Source organism: Choloepus didactylus, chromosome 21, assembly GCF_015220235.1.
Source record: "Choloepus didactylus isolate mChoDid1 chromosome 21, mChoDid1.pri, whole genome shotgun sequence".
In the NCBI taxonomy this organism is placed as follows: Eukaryota; Metazoa; Chordata; class Mammalia; order Pilosa; family Megalonychidae; genus Choloepus; species Choloepus didactylus.
Genome location: NC_051327.1, coordinates 30,811,848 through 30,824,937, shown reverse-complemented (window position 1 = coordinate 30,824,937; position 13,090 = coordinate 30,811,848). Strand labels below are relative to the sequence as shown.

Genomic DNA, 13,090 nt, shown 5'->3' with positions numbered 1-13,090 from the left:
GTACTTGCTGTCTCCAACCAGTTTAATCTCTTTATCTTCCTTTTATCTCATAGAGTCTACTGATTCCTTAAGTTTCTTGGGGATAAACTGAAAATTTATAAAAATTGCCTACCCTGGTGGATGTCCCCTGTGCCTCTTCCCAGCGCACACTGCCTCCTGCTTCTCAGCCTACTAGTGGCTTAAAGACGACAATACCTCAGCTGGCTGAAATCAAGGCCTACTATTGTATGACCTGAAATTTTAAGAAATACTCTCTCCTCTGCACCTGAATTGGTCATTTTCCCTGGCGTCTGTGGCAATACCACTTTTAACAGAGGTGACCTGAAATTTCTATTCCCAGTTCAGGCACAGTTATGCTATATGGCTAGCACTCACCCATGTGGCTGTCCACGTGATTCCCAGAGGCTCCGGTGGAGGGAGGTGGAAAGTGATCTCCCCCATCCACACCATGTGGATTTGGGCCTCCTGACTACTAGTCTTTAAAGAACTCTGAATATATTCTTGATTCCCTGAGTCTGTGCCCTTCCCACTACATTTTGCTGTCTCCATGGCCCCTTCAGCGTACAGCTCCTTTAGTTTTGCATTTTTGCCTCTGGGATCCTTCTAAGGAGTTTCACACCCTTTTCTTGAGAGCATGTTTTGAAAGGGAAAGAACTGGTCCCTGGAAACCAGTTGGAAATAACTGAAAGTGGAAACTAGTCCCTAAACACACTCTTCCACTGATGGAGTCATGCCAGAGAAGATGCCACATGCAGCGGTGGGAGCTGACTTCTCTGGGTTCCTAACCCGGGAGGGGCTGATCCTGGGGCTGTGTGTGTCGGCCAGTGCAGTTTGCTTCCTTCCTCTCCTCTTCCTTCTCCTGATTAGGGGAGTCTAGAGTCCATGTTAGGCAACCGTCTTTGAGTACCCCAGCACCCTGACCTAATTAAGGTCCCTCCCTGGTCACTCATTCCTACCCAAGGTTGCCTCTCCCACTCATTACTGCAATTAGCATCTCCCCAGGGTTGGGAAAAACACAGAGTTTTTCCCTGGATGAGACCTCAGGTTGATGAGGTCTGTTTTGAAGATTATAAATATAAGTATTTAACCTGCCAGAACCTGCCTCAAAATTGTGCTATTTCACAAGCCTCATTCATACCCTACCAGTTTTCACTGTCTGCCATTAAAATAGGGAAATAGAAACACAAAATGGAGAAAGCAAAAATCAAAGACCATTCTAAACAAGGCCAGATAATATGAGGGGCATGAATAGAGAGAAGTGTCTTTAAGGGTAAGTGTATGTACTGTCTGAATATATGGGTGTTACATGTCATTATGTGTAAAAGGGGATGCAGAAGAGTCTGTGCATGTGGGGAAACAGATGCATATGTGAGTTCTGTGGCCAGATAATGCCCAGGGGCCTTGCACAGTGCCTGGCACACAGGAACTCATTGCTTGAAGAAGGAATAAATGAGTAAGTGGGTTTTGAGGGCAGTATAGAAGGTGTCTCTGCATAGTATGTTGTGTGTAGGGCCCAGAGTGAGTAGGTATGTCGGGGTTGGGTGGGTGGATGTGACTGTGAGGAAGGAATTGTATGACTATGAGTTTGTATGAATAGCTGAATATAAACTGTATAACTACATGAATATATCTGGATTACAGGTGATGGGAGTGTGTGTGTGAACCTGGGTGCCCAGCTCAGGTGCAGGAGACTCAGCCACAGGACGTCCTGCCTGTCCACGGGAGTTGTAGGAGTTGGATCTTACTTCAGTGAACTGAGGCAAAAGTCTGAGCCTTAGAGAACTCACAACTACTGGCAATATTTCATGCTAAATAATACTTTCTATGACTTTGGGTTCAAGCTTTTCTTAATCCAGGGAAACTAATTTTTCTTTGGAAGACCATAAGGCAATTTAAAAAAACATCAGAAAAACAGAAACAAGGTAGTGACCTAAGGTTGCCTGTGGCTAAAGGTATAGTCAGTGGGCTCTGAACTTGTCAATACCAACCAACCTCTTATACTAAGGATAAAGTGACATGCATAAATGAGCATTTTCTGTGTCTGCTGGCACTATGGAACCTGTTCTCTGTTCTCCCATGTCAACACGGAACGGAACCAACTTCTACAGCCTGTTTTGTGCCAGGAACTGGGCCAGGTACCTATAGACATTATCACATCTATACCTATAATGATGCAATAATTATAAAAGCTGTGCACCACGCACTACACGGAGTGCTTTATGTGCATTACTTCATTTAATCCTTACAGTTACCTCACAGGGAGGTTGCTGTCCAGCACAATTAAGAGCACAGACTCTGGAGTCGTATTGCGTGGGCAAACAATTACTAGCTGGACAACTTTAGACAAATGACTTCTCTGTGCTTCTGTTTCCTTACCTGTAAAACGGAAGTACTAAAAGTCCTTCCCGGATGGGGCTGCTGAGAGGATTAAATGACGTAATACATGCAACATGCTTGAAATGGTACCCAGCCCACAGAAAGCAGTCAATAAATGTTAGTTATTACCACTTCTATTCATATTCTATTGATGAGGAGCCTGAAGGTCAGAGCAGTTGAGCTGACAGCATGTGTAAGCAGGAGGGCCAGAATTCTGACGCGTGGCTCATCCTGCAGGTCATGCTAGGTTATGTGCCCAAGGTGACATTAGGCAATATCCTCACCTTCTGATCCCAAGGCTCTTCTGTACTCTTCACAAAACAGCAGAGACTCAGAACTACTTCATTTCTGAAATGGTCAGTCAATACCTTGAAGTTTGTTAGTAACAAAATTTAAAACATTTAAAAGTAATTTTCATTAGAAAATTTATTGAAAAAATTTTTTTCTGAACAAAAACTGCTTAAAACTAATATCACCACTAACTCCATTTCATATTTGACTGTCACCATGGTCATCTTATAAAGTAGATGGGGCAGGTGTTTTTATTAGCCCTTGTCCATTAAATGGAGAAACTGCACCTCCAGGGAAGTTAAGCTTGCCCAATTTCATTTAGTTAAGACATGATAGAGCCAAACTAAAAGCCCAATTCTCTTTCCACCTCAATATTCTTCCTACCATGTTTATTCCATCATTTTGATTTGTATTAATTTGGAGCCTAAACCAAGTTGTGCAGAGTATATTTTTCTGACATTCTAAAAAAAGTGATTTTGTATTTGTGATGAGTATAAAAACATTTGTTGGTAATATTTCCATTTTCTCCAAACTTCTGGATTTTTTTCTGCACCTTCAAAATATTTGGAAATTCTACATATTTACTAAGACAGTCTCTGCCTTTGAGGCGCTAACAATCGACGTAGGGATACAAGGCACAGGAACCAGAGTGATCAGGGAAGGTCTCAGGGACAAAGTGATCATATTTGCAAAATCATATATCAGGGTAATGTTCTGGCAAAGAATTTTCTTTCTCATTTGCAAATGTAATTATTTGAAAAGTCTGACCAATGCATATAAAGTGTTGTCTTTATTTAACTATGTCATGGATCACCTTTTTAGAGAAGTTTTTGTAACATCAGGACTCTTCTGAGAATACTGATGCACACTGGGCTTGCCAAGCTTGGGGAGGGAGTGGAATTTACCTACATTCCGAGGGATGGTCAAGGGTTTGGAAGGTCAGAGAGAAGGGAGATGGATCCTGGGGGAGATGATGGGCCCAGACCCAGACTCAGAGGAAGGGAGACTTGAGCATGGTTGGTGAGGAGGGGCAAGAGAGGAATCAATAAGAGATAAAACGAGTTAGGGAAGGCCAGGCCTGAAACGGAAGTTGAAGGAGGCTGGGCTGGAGGCCACGGCAAGTTTCTCAACAGGGGAGCTTGAAGAAGCAGGGTGTGGGAAGAGCCAGCTGGCAGCAGCAAGTGGACTGACTGGAGCTGTGCAGCCTGGCAGCAACGCAAGGAGCCCACTTTGGCGATCCAGAGGGTGTCCCTTAGGCTGAAGGCAACCACCCACGGCCTGCCCCTGGGCCTGCTGGGTGGGGGGCATTAAGGTCCCTGTCCTCCCCAAGTGCTGGGAACCAGCTGATGGGGCGCCGTCGGGAGGTGGCGAGCAGAACCCCATCAGCCTGGCCCTGCCTGGGCGCCCCTGTTTGACCTGCACCCCGCCACTGGGCAGACCCCCTCCTGCGTCCCTTCTCTGGATTCGCGACAGTCTGGGTCCCTCCAGTGAAGAACACGGGTGAAGGGGGCCAGCGAGGACGGGTCACCCAGGCCTGTGTGCCCCCGGGGCCGCTCCTGGCCTCGGGCTCGCTTCCTCGGGGTTGCGGCCGGCGCGCACCACGAGCGGGGCCCGGGCCGGGGCGGAGACGGGCTCGGCACGGGGGTCCCAGGCTCGCGCTCTCCGCCCTCGGAGCCCTCGGGGGCTGCAGTCAGTCTTCTCGCTGCAGGAGGGAAGACATCACGGCTGGAGCGGCCTCAGCCTCCCCCAGGGCACCCCGTCGCCTAACAGGGAGCGGAGACGCCAGAGGGGCAGTCCTGATGCAGCGGGGGTCACCTCTCGAGCCCGGCTCCTTACGCGTTAAGAGGCTCCTCTGAGGAGGGCTCACCACCTCCACCTGCCCGGGACCCGCGGACAGGGACTGACCTGGTGGCCGCTCCTCAGTTAACACATAACGGAGCCCCAGTCCCCGCCGAGCGCCGCACGCAGTGGGACTACCCCGGGGCGACCTGCTGGCCTCGCAACACGCATGCGCGCGCGGCCCGGCGGCCGATCCTGCTCCCGCGACCGTTGGGCTCGGCCCCGCCCCCTCCTGGGCCGCGCGCTCAGGCCAAGTCACGCGCCCGGGCTCGCGCAGGCGCGTGGCGGCGGCGGCGCTTCCCGGGAACGCGGCGCTGGGCGGCTTCTCTGAGCGCGCGGTGACTCGGCGCCGGGGGCGGGGGCGGGGGCGGGGGCGGGCTGGCGCCGGCCGCCCCGTCCCCTCCCCGCGCGGGATCTTGTCCCTCAGCCCCGGGCCGAGCAAGGCGCGAGAGTCGTTGGCGCTACCCTGGCCCTCCCCGCTCGGCCGAGGGACCCCAGGGTCGCCGCTCCCCCGGACCCCTGCTCCCTGGGGGTGTGCGGGCAGCTCTCCTCTCAGGCCCCCGACGTGCCCTGAGGGGCACCGAGGGCCGCTCTGAAGGCCGGGGTTGCTCCGCGCACCCGAGACCTCGCGACCCGGCCGGTGCCCGGCCCGACTCGCCCCTTCCGGCGGCCTTCGGATTCCTCGGCCTGGGGGCCCCGAGACGCTCTGGAAAGTTTTGATTTGGGGCGGGGCAGGGACTCGAACTTGCCAATCACTGACAGGTTGCGGATTGAGGCCACAGATTTCTGGAGGCATTTGGGGGATGTAAAGAGCATCAGAGACAAATTGGTGGTTGCAGTTATTACTCTGTGGTTTTCACCTGAGGCTTGCACTCGGGGGAAACAGGAAATGAGGATTTGCAGCGTTTATCCGGCAGAAGCTGAGAAGATTGAAACCCAAGCTGCCCGCTCCCTCTCCAGTCTGTCACCCAAAGCAGAAACCTGGTGAAGGCCGTTGGAAACTCCGGATATGGAGGGACAGGAAGGATGAGCTTCTCCTTAGAATGCCTTTTTTTGTGTGGCCATTGCTTTTGTCCCGTATCATTCTTGGAAATAATTAAGGATTTTGTTTATTCCTCTTTCTTCCCAGAGGACTCCCAGACCCCAAATTGCAGTTGTCACTGGCCTGCTCGTTTCTCTCAGCCCTGGGATTCCCTGAGTCACTGATTGCAGGAGCTGAGAGAGACTTCAGGGATTCTGGAGTGCCTCCTCAAGTGGGCACCAGCCTCTATTTGAAACATGCCCAGTGACAGGGCACTTCTTGTCTTCTGTTGGAGTGCTGGTTCAGGCTGTGCCCTCTGTCCCCGAAGCCGGCCATCTCCAGCATTTCCCAGTGGAGAGATGGCTTCGCTTCACCTTGCAGCCCTATGGAGAATGCATGCTTAGGCCCTTGGGTGTCTTAGAACCGGAGAAGGGACCTCTGTGGCTAAACCAGGGATGGTCAGTTGGTTATTGAGGGGAAAGGGAATTTGCTTTTATTTTTCTGGGTTTCCTTGGCTGTTGCTTTGGAGTGGAGATTATTTAGGCATCTGGCACCCTGCAGGCCTGAGAAGAAAAGGAGTGAGGTAGAACTGCTGGGTGAGAATGAGCTGAAACGGGGTGAGGGAGGAGCCACCTGGATGGCTGACCTGGCCGTAGCTCTGCACGAGGGAGTTGTATTCTCTAAGGTGCGTCCCTCCCTGGGTTTAACTCAGAACACCCGTAGTGGCAGGGAACCACAGCACGGAAGAGCTTTGTGGTTCAGCCTACTCGGTTCACAGGTGAGGAAGTTGAGGCCTAGACAAGGAAAGGGACTAGCCCAGGGTCAAGAGTGATTAGTGGCAGAGATGGAACTTGAACTCAGGCCTCCCGATTCCCTGGCCTGCTCTCATTCTACTGTACCATGTAAGTGGTGCAGCAGTGTCTAGCAGAAACAAGATGGCACATTTAAATTGGGTTATTTGAAGTGGGTTCTAGGGAAATGACTGGAGGCATAGAGGCTATAGAGAGGGCTGTCTTATAGAGCTGGGGTTTTTGGTCAGAAGTCTCAGGGAAGTGTCCTCACTTTCCTCCCTCCCTCTCATCTCTTGTTCCCCATGGACTGAACCCATCCAGGAGTCAGAGGTCAAGAGTGTTCATGTAGTAGGTACAGGTTGAATCCAGGGCACAGTGAAGGATGAAGAACGTACCTGGAGGGCCAAAAGGAAGTATCCAACACACCATGCAGTCTTACTTCTGATTTGGTAATAGCTTACATTTCTCTAGCACTTACTATGTGCCAGATTTGTCCATGATCTCATTGGATCTTCTCGTAAGCCCTGTTTTCTCTATTTGACAGAAGGAGAAACTGACTAGTGAAACAACCTGAGGGATGGAGCTGTGAACAACGGAGCTGGCTGCCATCTGCTTCTCTGGAATCCTGTCTTGTGTATAGTGGTTCCTCTCTCAGTGCGGAACGAATGGGTCAACTGTGATAGAGTTAGGTGGTAAATCTCACGAAGGAGCCTCAGCTGTGTGAATTCTCCATGAGACTTGGAGGGAAGGCTATAGGGACTGAATGATTTCTGTGGAGGCAAATCCTATGCCCATTGATATCCCCCTGCTAGTTTGTAACAGGCCAGCCTCTTCAGGTTAAAAGAACAGATAGGTAAGTCTGAAACAAAATCTTGGACTTCCGCTTGGTTTTTCTAATGGTGGATGGCTTTCGGAACTTTTAAATTTTCTCTCTCTAAAGCCATTTTACCCACTCCCTGATTTCTGATTCCCCCACATTCTGGGCAGGGGCCCAGTTTGCTGCCTTCTCTGCTCAACTCCCACTCACTCACTGCTCCACTCTGGAGCTCAGTTCTGCTAATTGCATTGCTGGTGCTGCTACTGGAACACAGCGTTCTTTGGGGATGAACTGAACAACAGTTTATTGGGGAGAGTTTTACCAGCACCCCTAAAATGTCTAACTGTGAAGCAGAAACTTGCGCTTAAAGGCATTGGACCCTTTCCTCTATGCTTCCTCTCCCTGTACTATCTCCTCTCTTTAAAATCTTTTTTAATTGACATCTTTCCTAGAGGATCCCATAAAGTTTTTTCATTTGTTTGTGGCCAAAGCCTCTCAAACATGGAAAAGGACCCTAATAAACATCGATCTCGTACTGTGTGCCAGGCACTCTGCCAGGTGCCTCATATTCATTATCTCATTTAATTTCATAGCAATCTATTAGGTAGAAAGTATTAGGTAGGGACCTTACAGATGAGAAAACCAAAAAGTTTGGTTAGGCAGTTTTGTTTAAGCTGTTAAGGGTACAGCTGGCATTTGTACTCTGATCTAGTTCTAGGGCTTCTCCTGACAAGCTTCTCACTAAGAATAAATCCTGCTGCTGAAGTATTTGGGTACTTCTAGTACTGTTTCTATCAGAGCCTTTCTTTGCACCCTTGCTTGTGTCCCTGGGGCTTGTGCATGTTGAATATACTCTGTTTTAGCCCCCGTCTTGAGGGTTTCCATGTGGCTTTGCCTAACATTTGAGTCTATCTGTAGTTCTTTGCTGGTGATGTCTCTCCTTCATCTAGGAGACCATCTCATCTATTTCTGAATGGTAACATCCAGCCCCTACAAAGCAACATTCTCTAAAGCCAGGTTCACATGCCACCTTCTCCATTATGTTCCCCCAATCTCTTTTGTCTGTAGGTTCCCAAGCTCACTTCTGTGAGTTTCCCCTAGAGGATTTACATTATTCCTTGTGTGACAGTAATTTGGGTGTGTAAATATTTTCCTTTATTGGGGGAAGGGATTAGACTCATTAATATTTGGATTTCTCCAATTCTTAATGGAAGACCTTGCACAGAGTAAGCTACCAGTGAATGAATGCATTAGGGAGGCTCCTTATGGTGAGAAAAGTTTGTAAAGTGAAGACTTCTCCCCTAACTACATATATTGACTTTGCTTAAAATAAGATTCAATTATTAGCTAAATGTTGAGTCTTGGGAATGGGTGGTGGTAAGGCAACTGGAAGGGAGAAATTCCCTGTTTCTCTTGAGGAGCTTTGAATTCAGAGACATGAAGATACATCATCGAGGGCAGGCAGTGGAGAAGAGTCTTTATTTAGGTGGAAAGCCCCCAGGTAGGGACCCAACAGAGTGGGTCCCCAGGTAGGGCCTCCTCTCTCCAGGTAGGGACCCAACAGAGTGGAAGCTATGCCCCTTTATCTTCATCATGTGCTGCAGCTTTTCTGAGGCCATCCATTGTGCTATTGAGTCCCCTTTTGTTTGTTCTCATCAATAAAGGCCATCATTCTTGCTTTCGCCACCAGGATCAGGGGAGACCTTGGCCATAACGTCAGTCCTTCTTCTCTGGAACCCAAGTTGGCTCAAAGCATCCATTCTCAATATCACCCAAGACAGACAGATGACTGTGCCTTTCAACAGATAGCGGGTGTGGGTTGGGATGACTCACCTGCTCTGTTGCCGCCTACAGCTCAGCTCGAAGCCCTTGGGAATCAACACACTCTCCTGAGAGAGGCACAGAAAGCTCTCCTTAGAGATGGTAGCTTGGGTTCCTGCTTCTGCAAATGTCTGTCACTGTCCTAATGTTTAAAAGCTCAGGTCAGCGGGGCACCATCCAACTGGACAGTCTTGGAAAACAGGTGGAAGAAGCACCCTCGAAGATGGTGCCCTGATCTGGGCATTAGAAGACCTAGATTTTAATTGGGCTTTTCCAGTAGTTCACTGTGTGTCTATAAAAGAAAGGCATACGTTCTTCAAGTAAAAAATTTTTCGAACATCTACTCCCACCAGATACTGTGCTAACTAAGGGCAGGGAGAGTGATGAGCAATCAAACCTATCCCTACCCTTGATGATCTCGGTCTTTGTAAACACATACAAATCAGGGCAATAAATATTATCCTGAGGTGTTTGAGGAGCATGGAAGAGAAAGTAACTAATCCTCCCTAGGGGGAATGAGCAAGTCAGGGAAGATTTAACCGAGGAAATGATGCTTGAGTGAGTGCTTGAAATTGGAATTCTGGCCAATGCAGATGAGAGTAAGTATACTGCATCTCTGGAGAATATTATGCATTATAGTGTCAGTGTCTTATGTAGAGGGATAATGGTGAAGAAAGAAGGTAAGACATGAAGGTAAATCCTAGTTTAATAGTGAAAGGCCTTATCCTGAGGTTAGAGGGGAGACATTGAACCATTTGGGGCAGGGCAAGACATGGTCAGATCTATGTTTTAGAAAGATCACTCTGGCAGCAGTATGGTGTGGTGAATTGGAAGGGTCAAAGATGAAGAGAGAGACACTGATTAGAAGAGGTTTAGAATCTCACAGGAAAGAAGTTTAAGGACTTTTACTGTGGAATTAGAGAAGAAGTTTAGGCTAGATGATCCCTAAAACTAAAGTTCTTTGTTCCTGAACCCACCTGTATCTTGGGTGGTTTTTGTTCCTGCCTCTTCCCCACCCCACTCCTAGTTGATTACTTGATTGCTTGCTTGTGCTCCAGTCTGGAGGTCTGTGACCTGTTTGGGTTTTGACCCTATACAATTTCCCTGTTTGTCAGTTCTGTTCACCCAGCACTTCAGATGAGACCCCAGCTCCTTGGAAGCCAACTAGTAGAAAGCTGTTATCTCACTCTCACCTCCAGTTCTGACTCGGCTCTTTGCTCTGGCCTTGAACCAAGGAACTCCACATTGGCAATAGCATCTATGCTATCCATCCCATTACTCTTTCCTAAAGGAAGGATGAGACACCAGTCTCATAAGATTTTGACAAGCAGGAATCAGAAAAACTGATTAAAGTCTAGTTTGGGACCTTGGTCCGAGAGAGAGCAGAAGGTGAACTACAGGGCAGAAAGGAAGGAGTAGCAAGTGGTCTCAGTCTCTTGGGTTGCCTCAAGTTGGGGGTAGGATTCAGACTAGATCTAGCCTCTAAGGGTCCAGGCTGGATTCCAGCCAGCCTGGGTGTGAGGTTGGGGGCCGAGTGGCATCTGATGCTCTATTTCCCAAATGTCATGACATTTCTTCAGTCTGCATCTTGTAACCGAGAAATTAAGAATTAACAAATGATTATGATTACTGAATCATTATATAGATGTTTTTATTTCTATATTGTAGAAAAGGCAGAAATTAATGCCTGAAATTACTGAATGTCAATTAGTCTCACCCTTGTTTATACTTACTATTGTAGTGGTTATTATAGTGTAGTCTTAGCCTTTGCTTACACTTGCTATTGTGATAGTATCGACTCTACCTTCCCTTGTTCAAATTCCTAAAATCCCTAAAATCCTCAGACTTGGGGAGACAGATTTTTAAGCTGAGAGGCGATCTGATCTCCTGCTTTGCTCACAGCAATAAATCTTTCTCTCTTTGAAACCCCAGTGTGATAGATTGGCTGTTATGTGCATTTGGCAAAGAATCCCGCTTTTGTTCGCTATCGGTTTGGCAACCCATATGGGACCAAGGGTCCCTAAGGAATGAGGTGTCCAACTGCCCAAAGTCCTGGAGCCCCAGCAGGACAGGTATGTGTGATAATCAAGCCGTTTGTGACTTCCAGACCTTGTTTGTTGTGGGGGTCGGATTGGGTGCAGAAAGATGGGAAGGGTGGCTTGGTTCAGAATTCTTTCTATTGAGCCTGGAGATTAGAAATGGTAGCCATAGGGGAAGTGTTACAGAATAAGCCATGTTTGTTCTGAGACTTCTCAAATTAAAAAAAATTTTTTTTTCCAATGATACCTTTGCAATGGTAGCTGTAGTAAAAAACAATCCATTATTAAAGCATAAATGGCCTTGAAATAGGGGTAATTGAATAAAATCTAATTGCCAAATTTCAGTAAATAAAGGAAAATGTCCTTAGGAAGTATAGAAAAGTTTTCCTGGATTTATGCTTGGAACAAATTAAACATTGTAGTATATTTTCCAGAACTTGATAGTGTGCTTTCAAGGTTGTTCATAATTTTAGGATATTATGAAAACAAAAAAGAATTTTTAAACCACCAATAGAAGAAAATAAGGCAAATAGAGCTACAAAAAAATACAGTGACAAAGTCTAGTCCTATTCCTGTTTTTTATAATACTTTTGAACCAAACAAATACAATTTTATTCTCATTGTGTATGTTCTCCCTAGATTTATACAAGTTTACTAATAAAATAAACTAGCATTGTATCTATTAGATCTTTTTTTTTTTTAATCTTCATTTTATTGAGATATATTCACATACCACGCAGTCATACAAAACAAATCGTACTTTCGATTGTTTACAGTACCATTACATAGTGGTACATTCATCACCCAAATCAATCCCTGACACCTTCATTAGCACACACACAAAAATAACAAGAATAATAATTAGAGTGAAAAAGAGCAATTGAAGTAAAAAAGAACACTGGGTACTTTTGTCTGTTTGTTTCCTTCCCCTATTTTTCTACTCATCCATCCATAAACTAGACAAAGTGGAGTGTGGTTCTTATGGCTTTCCCAATCCCATCTATTAGATCTTTAAGACAGTGAAAAATGTAACTTTGTGTTTAATGAAATTAAGTTATTATTTTGACAAACTATGTTTTGTAGGATGTTTAAAGACAGGATCAAAGATCTTTTTGGTAACTTAAAGTATGTGGGTATGTCAAGTAAACAGGATGTGTTTTGTTAAGGAAAGGAGTGTAGTTGTGTCTTGAGAATGTATAGGACAAAGCCTGGGTGAATATGGAAAGTTGTGGAAGTTTTTGGAAGTGAATTTTGTTTGTCATAGTCAGTGCTGAATAAAATTGATAAGCTTGTTTAAGGGAGTGTGGTTTTGTCCTAAGTAAAATGGCTAGTTAAAATATGTAAGACAAGACCAAAAAAAAAAAAATGAATTTTGTTTGTTGTAGTCAATGCTGACCAAAAGTTTCATAGGCTTGTTTATGATGTTTTTTTTAAAAGAGATTTTTTGTCAAACTGTGTATTCATACAAAACTGATGTTTAGTTTTCTCTCTGTTAAAATAATGCAGATGGTTGGTCTGCTCTTAATGAAAGGTTATAAAAAGTTTTTCTTAACCATCTGAGTGTTCTGTCTAGAAGACAAAGATTCTATGTCATACCAGAATAATATCCTTGTTGATATTTATGTTAACCTTATCATCCTTTACTTTAGAAGACAAGTCCTCTCACTTTTAAAAGAACTAAGTATTTTTCTTACACTTTGGTTAAATAAGGAACTAAATAGTGTTTCATGGTAACCCATTTTCTTGTTTAACATAATGTTCAAGGCTTCTAACTTTTGACATTTTTCCCTCCCAAAATTGAATCCTAAGGTATATCTTTTTATTTCAAACTGTTGCTGAGAGTTTGTTCTTTTACCTTGTAAAAGTGAGGTGCTAAAGATAGTTCATTTAATATATTACATGAGAAGTGTTTGGGAAGTATTATTCAAAATTAAAAGGGATCTTCTAGCCATCTTTTGGTTAAATTTGTATGAGTGAAATGTTATTCATGTATTTAGAGATTGTATAAAATTCCTAAAGACTTGACAATGTTCTCACTGTCCATGTTATATCTTGATACTAATCGGCATGATGTTGGACAAAGTATGATGTTGTT

At 45.7% G+C, this 13,090-nt stretch overlaps 1 long non-coding RNA gene across 1 annotated transcript; it reads left to right on the top strand.

Annotated features, from left to right (window-relative positions):
* The first annotated feature begins 4,819 nt into the window (after positions 1-4,819).
* On the top strand, positions 4,820-11,784 carry LOC119517877. Its single transcript, XR_005213648.1, has 4 exons — positions 4,820-5,985; positions 6,640-6,767; positions 6,863-7,171; positions 8,826-11,784. It is a non-coding gene; the product is annotated as an uncharacterized LOC119517877 (long non-coding RNA).
* Positions 11,785-13,090: the final 1,306 nt, after the last annotated feature.